At 41.8% G+C, this 24,255-nt stretch overlaps 1 protein-coding gene across 1 annotated transcript in view; it reads right to left on the minus strand.

Moving 5' to 3' along the window:
* The window catches only part of apba2b (amyloid beta (A4) precursor protein-binding, family A, member 2b), a 125,333-nt gene that overhangs the window by 66,701 nt on the left and 34,377 nt on the right, over positions 1 to 24,255 (minus strand). Inside the window, exon 2 of the mRNA XM_053616532.1 lies at positions 16,716 to 16,760. The gene's annotated coding sequence lies outside the window, so the exon portion shown is untranslated. The remainder of the gene's footprint in view (positions 1 to 16,715; positions 16,761 to 24,255) is intronic.

Genomic DNA, 24,255 nt, shown 5'->3' on the forward strand with positions numbered 1-24,255 from the left:
GTTCAGTTTATTCTCAGTGAGTGAAACATATCCAGCTATGATACTCATGAGCTAAAGTTGGCTACTTGGGTAAAGGTTGAAATTTTTATATTGACCAATTGCAAATGGGAAGAAAAAAAAAACCCCTGTCTATTCGTTTGTAATTTTCTGCAATTTTTTATTGAGAAAAGATCTGCAAATTAGTGATAAAAGTGAATTGTGATCATTTGAGTTATTTTAACATGGCTCTATTTCCACTTGTTTCCTCACTACACCTCTGTCCTTGTAAATGATCTCCTCAGGAATTCAGAACCATCGAGCAGATGATGTATGTCGGCATGGCAGACTGTAGATATGAAAGCTTAAGTGAGTTTACTGACAGACTGAGAACCAGCATGTCCCGCCTATTTCAATACACAGCAAAATCAGTCACTAATGCTTTAAATGCTGATAATCGTGCTGGATGGGAGAAAGATCACACTGGCATATCACTTCCAAGAGTACTCCCACGGTATACATAGGTAGTGCTCATGACCTTTTAGTGTGTTGAGTCATCAGAAAGGAACACAGCATGTATTACACTCTTATACACAGGCAAAGTGTACCATGACGATGCATCTGCAATAACTACATCTATAATATAGCAGCAGGAAGGTGAAACTCTGTACTTTTAATCATGTGGGTCAGAAGAGCAGAAGAGATTGTCTGGGCAGCTGGGCAATGGTACTGGCATTGTACAGCAGATGTTTTACTGTTGGTGGTCTTACAACTACAGAATAAACACCAACCTTTAGAATAACAGTGCTACTAAATCTGTAGGCCTGTGTCCATATGGAGGAGCAGCAGAGACAGAGACAGAGACAGAGAGAGAAGACAGAGAGAGAGAGAGAGAGAGAGAGAGAGAAGTGAGAGAGAGAGAGAGACATACAGACAAAGAAAGGGGAGATACAACAGGAGACAGTGAAAGAAAGAGTGACATGAGAGAATGAGAAGGAGACAGGAACCGTGAGAGGGAGAGGAAGACCGAAAGAAAGGTGGATATTGAAAAAGAGAGACATGCAGAGAAAATGGTAGATGGACCAAGAAAGCAAGAGACATAACCAAAAATAAGTGCAGAGAAAGAGCAAGAGAGAGAGAGAGAGAGAAAGCGAGAGAGAGTGAGAGAGAGACAGGCAGATAGAGAAAGAGAGACTGACAGTGCGGAGACAGAAATAAACACAGATAGGGGCTGAGGCAGTGAGACAGGAGAGAGGGAGACAGTGAGGGAAGGACAGAAGTGGAAGAGAGGGAGACAGAGTAAGGAACATGCCCTGGAGGTCTCTGTAATATTGCAGTGCAATGATTACAGAAGCTATAAGCCACAGTTAGTCTAGCAGGGCTATTTGTCTGTTTCTCTATATGACTGTCTCCTGTTCCTCTGTCTAATCTTTCTCTTTTATCTGTCTCTGTGTACTGGTCCATTTACACATCAGTTCAATCTATTTTTTCTTGTATTTACATATTAAAGCTAAATGTGTTCATAGACCTTGAGTATTACCCAAATTTCCAGTTGGATAAATAGGGCTAGGCTGATGGGGGGATTGGAGGGCTTTTGGAAAAGAGATCAGCACAGTAAAACTGCAACAACACACAGTGCTGCACCGACCCACTCTATTTGAAATATCACACACTCACACTCACACAAACAAACACACACACACACACACACACACACACACACACACACACACACACACACACCAATCAGCCATAACATTAAAACCACCGACAGGTGAAGTGAGCAACTCTGACCAGGGCCAAATTGTGTTGCTAGACGACTGGGTCAGAGCTTCTCCAAAATGGCAGGTCTTGTAGGGTGTTCCCGGATTGCAGTGGTTGGTACCTACCAAAAGTGGTCCCAGGAACAACAACTGTTGAACCGGCAAGAGGGTCATGGGCACCCAATGGCTCATGGCCCGTCTGGTCCGATCACACAGAAGAGCTACTGTAGCACAAACTGCTGAAAAGGTTCATGCTGGCTCTGATAGAAAGGTGTCAGATTACACTTTGCAGCTTGCTGTGTATGGGGCTGCATAGCCGCAGACTGGTCAGAGTGCCTCTGCTGAACCCTGTCCACTGACAAAAGCGCCTACAGTGGGCATGTGAGCATCAGAACTGGACCATGGAGCAACGGAAGAGGGAGGATTGGTCTGATGAATCACAATTTATTTTACATTATGAGGACGGCCAGGTGTGTGTGCGTCGTTTACGTGGGGAAGAGATGGCACCAGAGTGCACTATGGGAAGAAGGCAAGCTGGAGGAAGCAGTGTGATGCTCCGGGCAATGTTCTGATGGGAAACCTTGGGTCCTGGCATTCATGTGGATGTTACTTTGACACGTACCACCTACCTAAACATTGTTGCAGACCAAGTACACCCCTTCATGGCAAAGGTATTCACTAATGCACTGGCGTCTTTCAGCAGGATAACGTGTCTTGCCACACTGAACAAAATTGTTCAGGAACGGTTTGAGGGACATGACAAAGAGTTCACGGTGTTGACTCGGCCTCCAAATTCCCCAGATCTCAATCCGATCAAGCATCTGTGTGATGTGCTGGACAAACAAGTCCGATCCATGGAGGTCTCACCTTGCAACTTACAGAACTTAAAGGATCTGCTGCTAACGTCTTGGGGCCAGATTCCACAGCACACCTTCAGAGGTCTTGTGAAGTCCATGCCTTGATGGGTCAGAGCTGTTCTGGAGGCACAGGTGGGACCTACACAAAATTAGGCAGGTGGTTTTAGTGTTGTGGCTAATCGGTGTATGTAAACTTTTGGCTTCAGTTGTATATAAACAATATTTTTTCATGTCGCCCCATTTGGTGGGACAGTATTAGCCACTTTGTCCTACTTTAGCACTGATAAAAAACGCATGCGCATGATACTATGGTTAGATTTCTGAGCAAACGTGTTTTAACATGCATGAGCGAGAAGCAGAACATGTTGTTTATTAGGGTTAATCCAATAATCATATTCGTACACCGTAACAAGGGGACAGAATACAAGAAGGAAGCAACAAATAATGATAATCCGTAATGAGAACTGAGAATCAAAACACAGTAAACACAGTAAAGAGTGTCTGAGTACAGCTCCGAATTAAATATACAAAGGCAGGATAAAATGCACACGTTAGGTAACAGACCAGGGATGGGCCAGAGGTGGAGACAGGACCAAAACAAATGCACAAGGCAATGTAAACAAAAGGTACATGGAGGTAACTCAAAACAAAACATAAATTCAGTGCTTGTCATGCTCAGAATCATGCTGCGTCTGAGAGGGGTTATTCATGCCATATGTACTCGTACTGCAGGCACCTGTGTGGCACTACTCCTGTATGTATGAGATGTGTTGAAAAGAATTTCAGCAGTGTGCACAGCAGGTGTGAGAAAGCGTGGCTCCCTGGTGGGAGGCGAGAGGGCAGAAAAAGAGGTAGAAACCCAACCCCATCACAACACTGAACGCTTTTCTCCACAGGCCCACTGGTTTATTCCAGCTCAGAGGAAATCAATGAAAAAAAGCAGCATCCAGAAATGGCATCCAGTCTCGCTACTTCTATCAGTTCTGGCCAGGAAATTAGTCATCGTGACAATAACCTCTATAGCTATGGAAATTAGTTGGAGACTCTTCTGAGATTGAGGATTTGTGAAAAATAGGGGGTGGACACAAAAATCGCAGCAGTTCATGGAGTCTGACAGCAACTGCGCTTCCAGGATGAATGGTGCATGATTCGGTGCTATTTTAAGATGCTTGTTTGGAAGGAACGCTTTGTGGTAGTGGTGCGTGGAAATGTTTTTAAATCCAACTCCCACCCATTCACGCAGAAAGTTTGCCCAATACTGCCTTTTCAAACTATTTTTGCTTTCTAATATCTTTATATTTTTGAATGGACGTTGCTGGTTCTACTTCTTAAAATAAAAAAAACAAATAAGTCACGTAAACCACGGTGACTTTGTATCATGCAAAAAAGTGGATACAGCAATGAGTCGTGTTCCCCTTTCATTCATTCATTTAGCTGTTGTATTGTTTAATATTAGGAACAAATATTACATAATGTTCAAATATTTTAGCCAGACCGGACAAATTTGTTCAGGGTCATTTTAAAATTCACTGACAGCTTACACTGGTGCTTGAAAATCAACCAAACCAAACAGCAAACCAGCCAAAAGTATCAATTTCACTGTGATCTGTACTCAGCAACTGGATTAATTGGTGTGAAAGCATCCTAAAATAGAGCATCACTGGTCTCCCTAGGCCAATGACTGTGTTTAGTCGGGTTCTCTGTGTCTACTTTTAGGACTTGTTTTAGGTCATATTTATGCAGATATATAGAAAAATGTTGACAGTTTCACACCTGTATATGCACAGCACTGAAAAAAACATGTATAAAAATATGCACATCGGATGGCAGTCATTTTGTGTCTGAATATGTCGACACAGTTCCTATTAGCTTTTAGCAAAAACATAACAGCTGAAGTCTCCGCAGGAAAAGACTAAACAATTTCCATGGTCTGAAATATCAAATTATCGTGCTGTTTGTGTATGACTTTCCGCAGGGATCTGATTCATTTAGAGTGACATTTGTTGCTTGGCAAAACTAAATTGCCTAAACGACTTTGAACGAGCAGAATATGACAGCATGCCAAAGCACACATATAGGCAAACCTACACACACACACACACACACACACACACACACACACACACACACCCATCTGGGACAGATTGCTTGAATACAGCACACCTCCATTATACCCCGCCAATGTGACGGAGCATCATGGCTTTTTGCTAGCACAGACTGGGGAATGAAATTGATTTTTTATGCATGTAAGAACATGCAACAAACTTGCTCTCTTCTCTTGACACTGAATCTGCGCTCTGCACTAAATGCATGGAGGATTAGGAGCCTGAGCCTATCATTACTGCAGGAAGCGTATCATCAGTTTATCCTCAGCTATTCACTATTGCAGGTGATTCAATTACCAAATCTGTGTGTTGCTTGTTATTTATAAGCCTTTTAAAGAGCACAGAGTCCAGACTAAACAGCCAGAGAGCATGTTGACTCAAATGTCAAATCTGTCTATCAAAGCAGTGCTGGAATATAGGTGGATTAGTGGAAGATGGGAAGGGATGAGGGACACACTGGCTTCCATCCTGGTTTCTTTATCTGTGTAAAGCAGATGAATGGTAAGTATTTGAAGGGAGACTATGTGTGCTGGTTTAGAAATAATGTGTGGGCTGAATCTGAAGCTTAAATGGCAATGCTATCTGATTAAAGTGGTCATGAGATGTTTTTAAAAGTTTGTCAGTTTGTTTATTGGGTGTAATAAAATAGGTTAACAAGCTTTAATGTTCAAAAAAACACATCTGTCTGAAACACTCTGAGTTCCAGTTTCTCTAAAGCCCATCCTTCCGAAAAGCCCAGAGTGCTCTGATTGGCCAGCTGACCCACTGAGCTGTGATTGGCCAAAAGCATCAAGCGTGTGTTGGAAATGTAACGCCCCTTACCATAATCGTGAGCATCAGCTTCTAAGGCTTCTATAGCAGTTAAAAACACAGTTAATGAAGTCGTTGGTTTTACCATATCTGTTACGCCACGGCCGGCAGATGGCACTGCAGCGCAGCTTCGGACTATACACGTGACTCTTGTTTTGGTCCGTTCGCTTCCTGCTTAGACATTGGCTTATGTGCGAGGGTGTAGCTTGATTTGAGCCAGGTGTATATCATTATAGAATACTGCGCCCGAGCAATGGAAGTAGCAGGAGAACCCCGAGTCGGAAAGTTTCTTTATTTCTGGGACTTCCCGACAATGGAAGAGTACTTCGCCTGGCAGCGCAAGCAGCAGGAGGAGTACCAAGCTGTGGTAAGGAGGCAGCAGGCGGAGTATGAAGCTGCGCTATGGAGGCAGCAGGATTTGCGGTGGAGGGAAGAAATGGATCAGATACTCCGCAACCTGGAGGTGCTTAGCCCCCGTCCCGTAGCGCCAAACGGCGCTCCACCTTCCTGCCCTGCCGAGAACCCAGTCACCCTGCCCAGTCCGGAACTGAAGGCTAGCCCAGAACTTTTTTTGGGGGGGGCAATGGTGACAGCAGAGCTCCAGCGTGAGGCCTACAGAGAGGCCTCAGCTGTGGAGCTCCCGCCTGAGGTCAACATGGCGACCTCAGAGCTCCAGCGTGAGGCCTACAGAGAGGCCTCAGCTGTGGAGCTCCCGCGTGAGGTCAACATGGTGACCTCAGAGCTTCAGCGTGAGGCCTACGGAGGGCCCTCAGCTGTGGAGCTCCTGCCTGAGGTCAACATGGCGACCTCAGAGCTACAGCTTGAGGCCTACGGGGAGGTCTCGGCTGTGGAGCTCCTGCACGCCGAAGAAGCTGTCCCGCCGCCCTGCCCGGCCGAGGAGGCCGTCCCGCCACCCTGTCTGGCCAAGGAGGCCATCCTCCTGTCCTGCCCGGCCAAGGAGGTCGTCCCGCTGCCCTGCCCCGCCGAGGAAGCCGTCCCGCTGCCCTGGCCAGCCGAGGAGGCTGTCCCGCTGTCCAGCCCAGCCGAGGAGGCTGTCCTGCTGCCCTGTCAAGCCAAGCTGGCTGTCCAGCGTTCCAGCGCCGCTGGGGCCGCTTCGTTTTCCGTGTTAGCGAGAGACAGCTTTCCCAGGGGCCCAGGACCCCCGTTGGAGGGGGGCTGTTGGCGCTCCGGGAGGGGTGCCTTTGGAGGGGGGTTCTGTTACGCCACGGCCGGCAGATGGCACTGGGGCGCAGCTCTGGACTATACACGTGACTCTTGTTTTGGTTCGTTCCCTTCCTGCTTAGACATTGGCTTATGTGCGAGGGTGTAGCTTGATTTGAGCCAGGTGTCTGTGTTTAGTTTAATTATGTAGGCTATTTAAACCCCTCGTGTGGCTGCGCACTTTGCGCAGTATTATTAGTTGTAACGTTCGTAATGTTTGGCGCGTGTAGCCATAGCACCTGGTGTTAGTGCTTTAGCTAATGCGTGTAGCATGCTAGCGGTCTCATGTCCCTGTTGTGTTCTCGAGTAATGCCTAGACCACAGTCCCATGTCTGACCCTGATAGTCTTGTTCAACATAGACCGCGTTTCTTGTGTTTGTTTGTTTGTTTGTTTATTAATAAAGACGGTGCTCCTGCGCTTACTTCCTGCCAACTGTCCTGTGTATCGTTACAGTATCAGTTCGAGCCCGAGTCAGATTCTGAAAATGACGATGATCGAGCAGATAAATCGGAACCAACTTCTCAAGCACGACTTGAGCAAAACATTTCACAGTGGTAAGTTTTTATTTTGTAACTCTCTTAACTTTCAGATACGATGTTATAACGGTTTAATTTGTCGCCTTCACTGTAACAACTTTATGCCCTGAAGTGACAACATAAAATACAGTTTTAAAAAATTAAATGAATGAAAAAAATTCTCTCATTATGGAAGCATTATGCTGATATTTCAAGTTGTGACGTAGATGTTTGCAGAAGTAATAACTGGACTTCGATCAAGGAGTTTTAGGCAGGTCTGGAGCAGTGTTCTTTGTTAGATAGAATAAATCCATTTTGGTACACTATAAGCTTTGTAACTTTGCATATCTTATACATGCACAAACAGATACATTACACACTAAAGGAACAGGAAAACATTAAAAAGCATCATATGACCCCTTTAACTTTTCTGAAGGGCAGCACCCTGCTAGTTTTGGTGGCACAAGCTAAGCGACTAACAGTTCCTTACAGAAACAGATGAATAGCTTGGATTCTAAAAGATAAAAGCAATTTAATTTGACTAATATTCGTTTATATAATCTAATCCAGCCCACATTATTGTTCACATCTTCTTTTAACAATAAAGGTGTAAACTGCTTGCAGGCACAGCACAAAATGTAAACTGTCCTCTCATTCTCATTGCAATTTCTATACAAATGGTTCATTACGCCTTCATTTGTAAGTGCAATATTTTACTTCAAACTTTGAGCCAATATGTTGCTGCGCTCTGCACAAAACGGAAGACAGATGTAGTCATTTACATAAAATAACAGCACCAATCTGGAGTCCACAGTGCGGCAGGTACTGCAACAATTACCCGAGCTGCACTGCAATGACCAAACATAGCGTGGAGAAGGAGGAATATAATAAGCCTGGCTTTTATTTTAAATTTGACAAGTGATGGGCAGATCTCATATACTCTTGGTACAGTCACCAAATAGGTTGTGTGGGATTAAAATCAAAAGTCGCCCAGCTGGAAAGAATAGCTGACGGATTCTTCTTGCCACCCTGACTCTTTCAGGATTTCTTGTCATTTCCCAATCTAACAGTTCCCTTCCAAGGCTTTCCTTTCCTTTCCTTCTTTCACAGTATTAAGGCTGCAAGTGATTTAGTGAGTGCAAATCTTCCGATCCCTTATTTCTGCACACTGCCGCTTTACAAGGTATCAATTTACAGTTTATCTGCAAGCAGATAACATTAGAACGACACTACCGCTCCCACAACCCCAGCACCAGTGCCATATTTTCTATAATAAACAATCATTTGCATGACATGGCAGTTGTACATACTGTAATATGTAATTATTAGAAGAAAATGTTTAAAATCATATACGTTCTTACACTTTTACTCTCATCAAGAAATCCACATTCTATGAATATGCAAATGTATAATGCTACCAACCCCACACACCCCACCCCTCCCTGTCCTGGTGAAATGGTGTAATATCAAAGGACTTGAAGATTGGATAATAGGCTCTTGTATTATATGAAGCAACAACACGTGTGTTACAAGTTCAACACTCTTATAGACTGTGGTGTATCTGCTGCTGTTATAACTTCTGTATTAGTTTGTGCACACAGATTCTACTGTTTATCTACACTCACCAGCCACTTTAATAGGAACACCTGTACCCCTACTAATTCATACTCATGGTTATCCAACAGTAATTGTACCTGAAACACTAATACATTCTTTTTAAAGCAAAGGGTCGTCACACCAAATATCGGCTTTATTTCATGTATTACTGTTTACTGCTCTTTATAGTATTTTTTTTAATGTAGAAACATTTTATTTCATTATTTTTGAAGGCATCGTTGCTCTACAGCATTTCTTTGCATGTGCTTAAGACTACGGCACAATACTGTACCATTTTCCAATCTATCTATAAGTGTTTATGTATTGTTCTCTGAGCTGTCAGAGCACTGACTGCAGGGCTGAAACAGTCTGTTCCCCTGAAGCAGTGATCCATTAGAAATGGTGGATGGAGTAATTAGTTCCAACCATGTGGGAAAAGTCATTATTAAAAATCCTCCTCTTTCGATTAGTCTGTAAAATCCTCCAGTGGCTACACATTAAAAAATTTAGCCCAGTTTCACATGAAAACTGCAGACATGGCAACACTTACTACAGCACTCTAGCTCTTAATATGGTTGTTATATAGAACTGTATGCACATTCGGTACTAGACCTTCTGTTATGTAATGTCAAATAAAAGTGTGGCCGGGATATATCCTTCCATGTAGAGTCTTATCTAACAGATCTGAGCAGCCTTTTGTTGCCCCGTCCCAACTTTTTTGAGACGTGTTGCGGCCATCCAATTCAAATTTACCTTATTTTTTTCCGTACAATGGTACATTTCCTCAGTTTAAACATCTGATATGTTTTCTATGTTCTATTGTGAATAACATATGGTTTTATGAGATTTACAAATCATTGCATTCTGGATTATTTACATTATACACAGCGTTCCAACTTTTTTGGAATTGGGGCTGTATTACAGTCCTCATATCTAGGAAGTCTTATACCGTGTTACAGGTGTTTCAATTTGAACAAAAGAAAGCTGCATTTCTTCTCAAATTTTTGCTCAACGTGCAAAGAGAGAATCATTATGTAGAACTGTATCACAGTGAGCAAACTAAAGTTTCTGGATACTTATGTAACAATTGTAAAGTTTTCAGAACACAAGACTTTATTAGATAACACACAGAACCAATATGGCTATTGATGACTGCACCACTGCAGTCTTTGTCTCCACACTGCTGGTGTATCTGAATTTCCCCATTTACTATATAGTGCACTATTTGGGGTGCAGCCATAATTCTCAGAGGACAAATTACATGAGAGTGTGAATCAGTCCCTCCAGGATTTTGTGATTTTGCCATTGCAGAAATTAACGCAAAGTCCAGCAAACTCCACAACGTTAAGTGATGCATGCAATTTTTCAAAATTAGCGCAGATTTTCCAGATTTGGGCCAAGACGCGTCATGACGCAACGCGCATTCAGCCAAAGCCCTCTTCGATTCGCGTGCGTCAAACATGAGTACAGTTAACAGGTCTCATTTACCAACAAGCATCACTGTGAAAGACAAAACAAACACTGCGAAATGCAAAACAATTCTGAGCAACTGCAATCTCGCCAATTCAAGAAGTTTTCCACAAAAAAGCACCAAAGTTGCATTGCAAATTTTGAAGGAAAAAAAAAAAGCCATAGCAAAATCAAGCATTTTTGGCAGCAACAATAACAAAAACTTCACAAAATCACGGTGGCTTAGTGGTTAGCATGTTCTCCCCGTGCTGCGGGGGTTTCCTCCGGGTACTCCGGTTTCCTCCCCCAGTCCAAAGACATGCATGGTAGGCTGATTGGCGTTTTCAAAGTGTCTGTAGTATGAAAGTATGTATGAATGGGTGTATGAATCACTGCACCTGGGGGCCATCTTCAGTTGTCTTGACTCAGTCTTGCCACTGGATCATGGCGGTCACCAGGAAGTGAGAGTGAGGCCGATGCTGCGCAAGTCTTCCTCACTATAATCCAATTCACGCGCAAGTCCAGTTCCAGTTTGTGTTCTCCATAACGGAGGCAGAAAATGGAAACTTCGGTCTTCATCGAAATCGACGGACGAGCTCCTGTGTGTGTGTCTGTGTGTGTGTGTGTGTGGTGCCCTCGACCCTGACCAGGATAAAGCAGTCACTGAAAATGATTGTGTTAGAGAAAGAGGTGTCTTTACCCCACCTTTTAGAAGTAAAGTAACATAGGTACAAACTCACTTAAAATGATGTTTATAACTAGACTAGTATATATTAAATGATACACAGCTAGAATCCTGTTTACCTTACATCTACATCCTGTTTTTTCATCATTTTAGATTCTCCTGCCGCAGCTCTCCCTGAAAACACTCACTGTCCTTTATAATTATTCAGGTTTTGTCTCCTTAGTTTCCATTTATACCTCTGTGCTTGTCTTTGTTCTTTGTTGTGCAATTCCTCAGTGTATTTGTATACATTCCTAGTTTCTTTGTTATCCAGTTCATGGATTTTTGTATTTAGTACTGTTGAACACATGTGCCTGATTTTTGGATGGTTCCCCAAAAAACACTATGTGGTTATGTCGAACAGCTTCTCACGCCCATGTGCTTCACTGTCACTTTCACCTTTTAGCTGATTATAGCTTTATCCAGTTCTCTGACATCTTTGTAGCAGTGATAGATCTCATATCCATCCACCAGATCTAGATCATGCTTTCTTAGCATGCCCCAGATGTGATTTGCTCTTTAAACTACAACCCCAATTCCGAAAAAGTTGGGACAGAATGGAAAATGCTAATAAAAACAAAGAGGAGTGATGTGTAAATGTATTTTGACTTGTATTTAAACAAAAAACTTATAAAGACGAGGTATTTGATGTTTCACCTAATCAACTGCATAGTTTTTTTGAAGATAAACGTTTATTTTGAAATTGATGCATGCAACATGTTCCAAAAAAGTTGGGACGGGGCAATTTAGGACAAATAGCGATGTGACAAGTTGAAATAAGAAGGTGATGTGAAACAGGTGAGGCAATCGTCTAATCCTAGTATATAAGGAGCCTCCAAAAAGGCCTAGTCCTTCAAGAGCAAGGATGAGAACACTTTGAGAACAACATTCCCCAAAGAAAAATCGGTAGAATTTTGGGCATTTCACCTTCTACACTGCACAATGTAATTAAAAGATTCAAGGAATCCGGTCAAATCTCGATGCGTGAAGGGCAAGGCCGAAAACCACTACTGAATACGTGTGATCTCCGATCCCTCAGACATCACTGACTTAAAAACCGTCATGAGTCTGTAACGGATATCCTGACATGAGCTCAGGAATACTTTGCTAAACCTTTGTCAGATAACACCATTCGCCGCTGCATCCACAGATGCAAGTTAAGGCTTTACTATGCAAAGCAGAAGCCATACATCAACACTGTCCAGAAGCACCGCCGACTTCTCTGGGCTCGGTCTCATCTGAGATGGACAGTAGCACAGTGGAATCGTGTTTTGTGGTCCGACGAGTCAACATTTCAAATAGTTTTTGGACAAAACAGGTGTCGTGTTCTCTGGGCCAAAGAGGAAAAGGACCATCCAAGCTGTTATCAGCATCAGGTCCAAAATCCAGCGTCAATCATGGTATGGGGGCGTGTCAGTGCCATGGCATGGGTAACTTGCACATCAGTAAGGGCATCATTAATGCAGAAAGATATGTACACAACATGTGCTGCCATCCAGAACAGGACAACACCAAACCACATTCTGCCCGGATTACAAGCGCATGGTTGCGTAAGCAGAGAGTTAATAAGCGTTATTCAAAGAAAAGGTGATGTTACACAGTGGTAAACAGACGAATGAGTGTTGCAGTCATCAGATTTGAAATGAGTGTAAAGTAAAACATCAAATAATGTGTTAATAATGTGTTTTAAATATTGTACAGGGTGAATTTAATTTTCAAATGACTCTTTTTGTTTTCACATTTTCCGTACTGTCCCAACTTTTTCGGAATTGGGGTTATATTTAAATTACAAAGTGAAGACCTGGTAACAGTTTGCTGACTGTCATTCTGCTTGTGTGTTTGCCTTTGCATTCGTTTCTTGCCAGTCAAAGGGTGGCACCTTTCTGACAGCACCGAAAAGGCAGAAATGGGTCACTCAGAGCAGGAAAACTTAAACCATGCAATGCATATGCTGGGGTGCCCAGGACTCAGATGGAAAAGCACTGCTATAAATTATGCAGTGAAGAAAATGATGAATAATTGATGAAGGTGGGCTGGCTGCTGGTGAGAGGGGAGCAGTGGTCTGGAGTTGCTCAGCTGTTGTTTTTCTCTGCACCCTCCACCCTCTTCATCTTCAGAGAAAGCTAAAAGTATGCTCTTGTCTCCACATCCTTCATGCGCTGTTTAACCAAAATTTTAACCAATATCTGTTTGGAGGTTTTACTGTAGTGTACTTCACCTACCAAGATTCACTGCATCTGTATATCACACCACACAACAGACACAGAGACTGAAACAGATTTGGTCAATTTCCGTCCTGAGAAACACTGCATTGCTGCATAACCTCACAGGCTTCTGGTTTGATAAAATCAGTGCAGCTGCAAAATCCAGCCAAACAAGTTTCATTATGAAAGCACATTAAAGGTCTGGACAAGAACAGCTCTGTCTGATAACAAAAGGCATTCAGCGTCCCAACCTCAAAGAAGATAGAAGATTCATTAAGTCTTCTATAATAATAATAAAAAAAAAAAACCTCAGCTTCGCCTCAAAAGGCAATGCTACCTGATCAGATCGCAACACATGTACATGAATATTAAAGAAATAGGCTTTCTTCCAAACGTTCGCCTCACACCTCCAGGGTCTGGGGTTCAAGTCCCGCCGGGGCCATGTGTGTGCGGAGTTTGCATGTTCTCCTATCTGTGCTGCGGGGGTTTCCTCCGGGTACTCCGGTTTCCTCCCCCAGTCCAAAGACATGCATGGTAGGCTGACTGGCGTGTCTGAAGTGTCCGTAGTGTGTGAATGTGTATGTGATTGTGCCCTGCGATGGACTGGCCCCCTGTCCAGGGTGTGCCCTATCCCTGGGATAGGCTCCAGGTTCCCCGTGACCCTTAAAAGAAGTAAGTGATAGAAGATGGATGGATGGAGGTTAAGTCAGAAATACTTTCATTCTATATTTTTACCAAATCTTACCAAGAATATTTAGCTCCCAGTTTGGCATCATGTGAAACTAGAGGATGTAACTTTTATTACTTGTTAGCAATTGTAGCCTTATTGCACCAATACAAAACTAAAAAAGCAGACATAATCCACTAAACATTTCTTGGATGATCGACTGCATTTGGTGTAAGGGGAATATTATTTAAATATCATTTTTGGTCATTATTATTTCTCAGGAGTGCTGCAGTGTTGAATATCAGATTGCAGATTCAGGGCACTAATCCTACATAATTATTATTGGTTTAGCTGCTGTATAATGCTTGCTGCATGATCTCTGTGCACAATCCCAATATTCAAGCATTAAAATTGTATGAAAACTAACAAGCAGGCCGCTGTCAGTGTCCTGATAGGTCCAGATGACCTCCAACCTTACCTTGGCACTACCTGTTTATCATCACACACACCTATGTCTTGTTCGTTACATAATCACTGCCTGTGTAGTTTAAGGCTACAACCCAAATGCTGGTGTTTAATTGCAAGAGTTCTTATTAGAATTCATTTAATGTCATTGAGAAGACTTAATGAACATGTGGTTCGAGATGGCGTACATTGATCCTGTAACACAAAGAAAATCCGCTTGAAAAAAAATCATTTTAGAGTCTAAACATGAACAACACTATAACATTATGGGGCAGCCATCTTGGACAACCAGAACCTTTTTATCCTCGACTCCCTTCATCCTGTCACTCCGAGTCTGAGACAGAACTGAAAACTGCAAATTATACAGACTACATTACATTACACAGCCTGAGATTATGTTTCAAGCAGGTAATCTGAGGAACTGAACATGTGTCTATAGAAAAGGACTCATTACTTGTTAGCTATAGTAGTCTTAGTGCAAAACTGAAGAAACCAAAGTCAAGCACTTGGGCTAATTCATTTGGGATCAAGGAAACAGATTGTAAATGAGATTTTTCACCAGATATTGCGGAAGTATGGACAAGGAAATGTGTTTACTAGATGAGCTAAATTGGTGTTTCTCTTCTAAAGTAATTATTGCCAGTCAACTGGGGAAATTCATCATCTGTCTTTGATTAAAATCCTGCAGTAACCACACATTCATTTATCACAATTTCACCCGAAAACTGCAGACATGGCAACACCGACTACAATTCTCCAACTCTTAATAAGGGTGTTAAATATAACAGCAATCACTCTGTATAAGAACATCAGCATAAAGATATATGAACATTTGAAGCTTGTTCACATGCACTACTAAGAACACAAAGAAATTATAGCATTTAGGACAGAGTAACATTCTCTGTTTCAGTAAGCTGTAGTTCCTTGTGTGTCTACTTCCAAATAAGTGCTTTCCCGCTTATACCCTTATCTGCCTACTCCTGTTTAACAGTTATGAATTTCCCCTCATTGCTGTCTGGAATGATAAAATTAGCAAATATTCATAAACGGTAATAAGTGATAATTTGAGCTCCAACATACAGGTAGGCTGTATAGTTTGTGTTTTTTTAACTATTTCTGTATTGATTTGGAAGTGTGTTTCGCTCATCCTGTTGAAAGTTCAATCTATGGGCAAGTGTGAACCTCCTGGTAGAGGCAACCGGTTTTTGGGCTGAAATATCCTTGTATTTAGTAAAAATCCATAATGCCATGAGTCTTCACAAGCATCTGCAAACCACATCCACAAATCAACCACAAAGCATCGATGATCAATCTCCATATTTTACAGTAGGGTAGTGGCTACATTTCCTTTTATGCAGGCCCTTTTTGTCACCAAACACGATGATGGTGTCTATGAGCAAAAACTTAGCTTTTGGTCTCATCACTTGATACCAATTATATTTCTACTGGCCCTCGGTGAAGTTCAGGTGCTGTATTTTGTGAGATACTTACAGGAAGGACTACTTTCTTGCAACACTTCCAAACAGCTTGTTGTTATTAATATATTGTTGGATATCAACAGTTGATTTTGAAACTTGGCAACCACAAGAATCCGGTCCGTCACCATCTTCTTCACGGTGTGTGAGGACTGTGTGCTCGTGAATCCAATCCTTGGCAAATTTACCACTGTTTCAGACATGTTGTTGTTATGGCCCAAATTATACTTAATGCGATTTTTAACCATTTATGCATTTTAATATTCATTACCTGATTTTTGCAGGTCAACAACCATCTCTCTATTTTTTTTCCTGAAGAGTAAATGAAATGTTTTTGAAGAACAACAATTTGGTTGCATTTATTTTAAAATGTTGCTTAGGAAGGTTAATAATTTTGTCATATATTTTTCAGAAAAATATCATTCTGAAAATTACAGGCAGAAGCTCCTAAAGTGGAAACTTGAGTGAATTCTTGTGTGCAATGTTTAGATTATACAACCCATTTTTGCTCATTTTACGAAAGAATGCCAATCATTTTTCAGGGCACTGCCATAAACGTTGACTCTGCAGAGTTACAGCACTAGCTAATTAGATGGACGATTCAGAAAATGTGGTGTAGCATGCTTTCTCCATATCACTAGATAATTCATAAATTTAATGTAAAAACTGTAAAATCCAATAAAAAAAATTATACGTAAAGGCAAATAATCAGTCGATAATAAAAATCACACAGCAGGGGTTTTTTTTCAGCTGCTGTCAGTGTTTTGAAGGTGAATCCAAGCTGACATCCAATTTAACTTCCTAAAGAACACAGCTGCTAAAATAATTTGTGCTCTCTACTTGCACCAATCACGCCAATGCAGAATAAACATGTAGCTTACACTTACCAAGAGTTGTTAGATGAAGGGGGTCTATATCTTTCAAGCACAAACCTGGAACAAAGAAAAAGAAGAGTGTAAGAGAGGAGTGGTTGCTTCAAAAATGTGGGGTGTACTATAAGAAACTCAGCTTCAGAAATAATTTGGTTGAGACAAAAAGTAATCCATTCAGCTATGAAGGTTTTCAATACTCCACATAACTTTCTTACATAAGTCTTATATTTTCTTTACTGAGGTGGAGCAGAAATTCCGTTTTAAGAACAAAGCCAGCAAAAAGTCAAGTGTACCTGCTCCATAATAATTTAAGAGGTCACAGCCCATTTCTTATTTCCTTTCATGTTCTTTCCAAGCTATATAAATTTGCAGGGGAATTTCACTTAGACAAACTTGCTGCAAAGCAAAATGAATCACTACTGGAAGCTACTTCTTCTTAGGTTCTTGCATCCCATTCAACTGACTTTATTTGTGTGAGGTCTGACCACTGTCAAGGAGATTGGACTTCCTATGCAATTTTTAAGATCTTTTGCCCATTACACCAAAGGCTAATTGTGAACTGATGAATGCAGCACACTAGCCTGCCCTGCGTGCAGTATTTCTTGGCAAAAGCATGGCTCATATAGGTACAGTCTTAGACATATTTTCAGGACTAATATCCTGCATGTCTAGAGAGATTATGCAACATATTGACCAGAAACTACTTCCAATGAAACTAGCCGAAGTTCCTCTCCATCTTGGAGCAGCATCTTTAGCAGACGTGGTTTAAAGAGACGCGTTTACTGTGTATAACAGACATGCGTGGTGAGATTACGGGGCACTTGCTCATAAAAACTGTAATTCATTCACCTGTCTTATTCTCCTATCACAGCATGAGGAAAACGAAGAGAAAGGGCCGTCCCACCCCAGACCTTCTGTTGGGGAGCCAGCCACTCATCCTTTACCTTGACACTAATGTTTGTTATCCTGCAGGGACAAATCCGACTGAGCAGATGTTTTTTGCGTGATAAGGCCAAGCTGATCCCCTGCAGACTTGAATGACTTTCCCTGTGAATCTGAATGCCTAATTACTGCTGTGTCATTTTAACGTGTCCATTTTAAGAGATTAGCCTTCCAGCAGCAGAAAGACAACAGTTGGCCCTGTTTACAGACTTATACGAGAGAAAGGAAGATGCCACTATATTGTAATCACTGCAGTCGCCAACATGGTGGAAAATATCTCCATTTGAACACTGAGGCTCTGTCAGCACACAGAAGTACTGTAACCCTGAAGTGTTCTCCCAGCTGTGATGCCAGCATACACTCTTCCTCTCCACCAGCTTATCACCATACTGCATCGTTAAACTACTAATTAAGTGTTTCCCAATGCTCTTGTTACTCTGCATATTTCATTTTTTCCCCGCTCTAACACACTTGTCGCAACGCATCATTTCAACAAGAAGCTCATCATATTGTCAAAATGGGGTGTCTGAGTTAAAGATAGAGATTCCAAGACCCAAACTGTGAAATACTCATCGATGCGAGTCAAACTATATCAACTATAGATAGCTGTGTGTGTTTTTGACTAAATTAAACAATTACAAAAAAACTTGAATTTTTATTAACTGAAATGTAGCACCTTTATCTAAACGCTACGGTATGAAAGCAACACACATATGTTAATCTTGACAAGCAAAAATAATCTAAATATAACAGGGTTCGTTAAACGCTTAAGCTAGTATTTCATATATATGACCAAAAACAACATCAAGCCACTTCCATGAAATATTAGGGATGCGACTAAATTTCGGCTGCTGAAAGTGAAAAAAGGCTGAAAATATGAGGCAAAAATATATGCCGCCATGCCCCGCCTTGCCCCGCCCCTCAGCGCTCGGCGTTCAGATTTCACTCTCGATCTAGCCGACGGTTATCACGGCGCTACCCGGCAAAGGGCGATCATGTCAGCGGTTTGGAAATACTCCAAAGTTCAAAGACATCAAATTTGCCATCTGCAGTGTTTGTTTCTCAGACATTTCAAGAGGGGGTACGGTGCCGAAGCACTTCTCCCCGACAGGTTTGATACACCACCTGAAAACACGACATCCCGTTCAGTATGTAGATTACAGCAAAACAACAACAACAACAAAACAACAACAACAACAACAGAATAGAGGCCCTCTGCCATTCTGTGTTTGGCCTGCTGCTTTCATTAAAATGATTGTGTAGCATATTTAAACTTTCTGTATTTGCAGGATGCCTAGAGCTGCTGAGTTCATTACTGGACTGCCGTTTTGCAGATCATAATAGTTAACGTCACATTATTTGGATAATTGGATAGAAAAAAATCTGTTAAATTTGACTGTTACAGAACTGAATGAAGAATAATATATTTAATATTGTTTTTGTTTGTTCATTTCAATAAAAATGTCATCGTTTTATTGGTTTGTAGCTTTTCAATTCAGATTCATTGAATTCTTGAAATTAATTAAAAAGTATAATAACACAATTATACAAAACGAAAACTGTTTTAAAATGGGTTTTCTTTTTTTATTCATTTTCGGTTTCGGTTTTCGGCCAAGTGCATCCTGAATTTTTGGTTTCGGCCCAGAATTTTCCTTTCGGTGCATCACTATAAACTATGTAATATTCTGTATGAGGTTAACCTCTACCAGCGTGTATAGTGCATTGTGTACTGGTAAAGTAGAATCATTTTATATCCTTTATATCAGTTTATTTACTCTCATGCAGGTAGAGTTACAATCATGGAGCAAAGAGAAAATGCTATTTAGTAGCAGCATGCCCTCGTTTTAGTTTTTAATTCCAGAAAGAAGAGCGCATGGCTCACCCTCTTGGTTTGAATTGCACAGGCTTTCAGGAATGGAAAATTCATGTACGCTCAACTGAACTGAACGAGCAACTTTTATGTTGCAAGTGTATTCAGTAAGTTTACTTCATGTGTTAATTTAAAAGAAAAGGTGCTTTTCTGCCAAAGGTGCTTCTACAAAGTACCGACTAAAGGCTTTGAACACTTATTTAAATGAGAGATTTCAGTTTTGATTTTTTTTTTTTAAAAGAAGAAGAAAAAAAAAAACCCTAAATTTAATCCATTTTAAATGAAATCTATAACACAAAACGTGTGCAAAAACTGAAGGCTTAAACACTTTCCAGACCCACTGTACCCACCTTCTGCAATCCTTACAATCTGCACTACACACAATGACTACAACTACTCAACATGGTTTGGAGTCACAAAGATGCATTCACCTAATCTTACCTGCATTGTACTACCTTCCCTTGTGAATTAGACTACACACTTTGAACATCCTGCTTTGTTACTGGGCTTTATGCCAACCTTTAGCTACATGATGCCCAGTCACTTACATAAGCCCAATAACACACGGGTCAACAGCAGCAGCACAGAGGCAGAAAAGTAGCATCGAGAGATCTGTGGCTATCCAGAGATGAATGTGAGCAAGAAGATTTAGCTCAGTGACTGGCGCAATGCCCATGCTCTCACAGCAGACTGGCCAACAGAACGAGAGAACTGCATAGGAGAGGAAAAAGAGCTACTAATTTTTTTTCCCCTTTCTATTGCCCAGCTGGATCCTCTGAGGCTTTCTGGAAGAAACTTGCCATCTGGAAAACACACCAAGGGCAATTTCCTGCCCAAAATCATGATAAATGGCAGATGCCATGTGCCATGCCAAAATGCTGAAATTCCCCTTCTCCTCGCCTCACTCTCTCCATCATATCCACGCCCACAATCCCTCACTCTTCTATTTCATGTCCCCAGCACTTTTCTACACCTCTCCTCCATTATGAGAGCAGGAGCACAGATCCTGGCATTATTGTCAGTGTAATGCTCTCTTTAGGCTCGCTGTGCCTGAGCAGACAGGAGGAGAACACAGAGGAAAGCAGGACAAGCTGACACTCATCAGTACACCAGACAGTCCATGAATGGTGTCAGAGCAGTCCACCGCCACAGTTACTTGTCAAGTAGATATCAAGGGTCTATTCAGAGCCATCAGAGGCTATATCTACTGGCACACTGCATAAAAACGCCTGCCAGCTCTGGACGCCTCCTCTAAACCAGCTGCATGCTATTAATACGTAATAGAAATGCACGGATTTGAGTTCTGTCCGGCGGTGAAAACCAAAACTATTGAAAGAAGAAAAATGTATAGCGTTGATACCAGCCTACATTGCATAGGTAAGTAATAAGCAGCCAATTAACAGAACACATTTCAGAATCCTCTGAAATGTCAATTATGTCTAAGTATAATTCATATTATATCATACATTTTTTAAATTGAATTGTCAATAGGCTACATGTATGATTGCTCTGAGCACAAACAGATAATTGGTCAAATTAGCATCCATTTGCAAACTACATAGCTTTAAGGTCCCACTGACACCTGTTTCATGTCGTGTTTTTACTGAGCTGTGTTGTAATTATAGTTGCCCAACACTGGCTCTCCCCATCCTGAATATTTCATTGGCATAGTCGTACATTTCTTGATAAAAAGTGAAGCACATTGTCGTCCAGATAGCACATGCAGAGCACGTGGACTGAATGGATGGTTGCGACAGTCCGATTGTGTGAATTCATGGTAACAACAGAAAACCAGCTAACCCTGTATAGCTAAACCTTACAAACTAGATAAACACTCCCAAGCACTGCATATCACAAAGATCTCAGAATTCTTCACTTGTGAACACCAGACATGCAATAAAAGACAATGAAAAACACCACTATTCGTTACAGAATGGGCAGGTTTGTGTCAGCATTTTTAGTATGTGTGTATTCCTCTGTCACATTTTTGTGTTTCCAAGATTTAGAGAAGGTTATTCACGGTTTTATCACATCGCAGATAGATTATTGTAATTCATTGTACTTGGGTCTTCGTCGGTCATCTTTTGCTCTCTCCAGATGGTTCAGAATGCAGGGACCACCTGGCATTGACCAGGGCAAAGAAATATGATCATGTCACCCCAATTCCAGCATCACTCCATTGGCTCCCGGTCCATTTTAGGATCCAGTTTAAGATTCTGTTGTTTGTCTTTAAAACGCTTGATGATCAAGCTCCTTCTTATCTCAAAGATCTTCTTACACCACATTCATCTAGCAGATTTCTTCTAATCTTCTGTACGTTTCTTCTGTAGGTTTCTTCTGTATGTCCCTTGATCCCATTTAACAACTAAAAGGGACAGAGCTTTTTCAGTTGCTGTCCCTCGTTTATGGAATCAATTGCCACTGGATATCCACCGTGCACCCTCGAATATCATTTTTAAAAAGAGGCTGAAAACATATCTCTTCTCCCAGATGTTTTAAACTAATTCTTACTATTGTCTATTTTTATTTGGTTTTATTCTGCTTTCTATTTTACTTTTCTTACTCTGTTCAGCACATGGGTCAGTTTTGGTGTGTTAAATGTGCTATATAAATAAAATATACTTACTTACTGTCCAAGACAAAACACTGCTCATGTCTGTTGCTCAATGATCCGATACGTCATATTGATATTATACATCTCCCTTCAATATTACACAGTTTGATATAGTATTGTGCAAACACTGCTAGGATTGAGAGACCATACCTTTTTCACCATGACTGACAGAAACAAAGGCCACACCTTCTTCACCGTGACTGACAGAAACAAAGGCCACACCTTCTTCACCGTGACTGACAGAAACAAAGGCCACACCTTCTTCACAGTGACTGACAGAAACAAAGGCCACACCTTCTTCACCGTGACTGACAGAAACAAAGGCCACACCTTCTTCACAGTGACTGACAGGAACAAAGGCCACACCTTCTTCACCGTGACTGACAGAAACAAAGGCCACACCTTCTTCACAGTGACTGACAGAAACAAAGGCCACACCTTCTTCACAGTGACTGACAGAAACAAAGGCCACACCTTCTTCACAGTGACTGACAGAAACAAAGGCCACACCTTCTTCACAGTGACTGACAGAAACAAAGGCCACACCTTCTTCACAGTGACTGACAGGAACAAAGGCCACACCTTCTTCACCGTGACTGACAGAAACAAAGGCCACACCTTCTTCACAGTGACTGACAGAAACAAAGGCCACACCTTCTTCACTGTGACTGACAGAAACAAAGGCCACACCTTCTTCACTGTGACTGACAGAAACAAAGGCCACACCTTCTTCACAGTGACTGACAGAAACAAAGGCCACACCTTCTTTACAGTGACTGACAGGAACAAGCCACACCTTCTTCACAGTGACTGACAGAAACAAAGGCCACACCTACTTCACTGTGACTGACAGGAACAATGGCCACACCTTCTTCACTGTGACTGACAGAAACAAAGGCCACACCTTCTTCACAGTGACTGACAGGAACAAAGGCCACACCTTCTTCACAGTGACTGACAGGAACAAAGGCCACACCTTCTTCACAGTGACTGACAGAAACAAAGGCCACACCTTCTTCACCGTGACTGACAGAAACAAAGGCCACACCTTCTTCACAGTGCTGACAGGAACAAAGGCCACACCTTCTTCACTGTGACTGACAGAAACAAAGGCCACACCTTCTTCACAGTGACTGACAGAAACAAAGGCCACACCTTCTTCACTGTGACTGACAGAAACAAAGGCCACACCTTCTTCACTGTGACTGACAGAAATAAAGGCCACACCTTCTTCACTGTGACTGACAGAAACAAAGGCCACACCTTCTTCACAGTGGCTGATTGTCAGAGGCCACATATTGTTCACTTGGGCTGACTAACACAGAGAAGTACGGAAGAAGAGAGCAAAAGAGAATTGTGTTTATTAAGGTTTCTCAATAAAAGAACATTAATAAAGAGAGCATTGTGTTATTTTTTGCACCTACATACAAAGGCCTGGATCCATCCAGTCTCCATTGATCCAGATTTGAATTAGTGTAGCTGTATAGGTACTGTACAGGCTGAGACTAACACATGGAAACAGTCAATTTTTGCACTGAAATCAATTTAGCTAGTCTACTTGCATCATTTACTATTTAGCACCCTGATTTCTCAATACAAGTAACTTGCCGTTCTCTCACACAGTAAACTCTCATTATAGTACATCATGAACGCTCATTACGTTCATATAATACTACAGTCATCCCTCAATGCAACACGCAGCAGATCAATGTAAACACGGAGCATGTATGTGTTTCAGACACAGCCAGTGTGTTTCGTGTTTCGAGCTGGTGGAGTGTTCAGAGCGGCGGGCGCTGCCTGACGCAGCCTCTCAGGGGACGATGCAGTTCAGCAGAGGGAGGACAAAAACAACCTGCAGCGCTTTTTAAAGGGGAAGCAGCAGCGTCGAATCAGAGAGTGAGAGAATGAGAAAGAGCCCTATTAGTATGTCCTCTAAAGGCATTAATGAGTTTACTTCACAATGTGGGGTTTTCACAAGTAATGATCAGGAAGCTGAATCAGCCTCCAGACGTACTATAAACACAATACAGACTCACTATAAATACACACACACACACACACACACACACACACAATACATATGCAAGGCTAGCATACACAAATAAGTCAATACAAATGCACTGTAAACC

This window comes from Ictalurus furcatus, chromosome 27 (assembly GCF_023375685.1).
Source record: "Ictalurus furcatus strain D&B chromosome 27, Billie_1.0, whole genome shotgun sequence".
Lineage (NCBI taxonomy): Eukaryota > Metazoa > Chordata > Actinopteri > Siluriformes > Ictaluridae > Ictalurus > Ictalurus furcatus.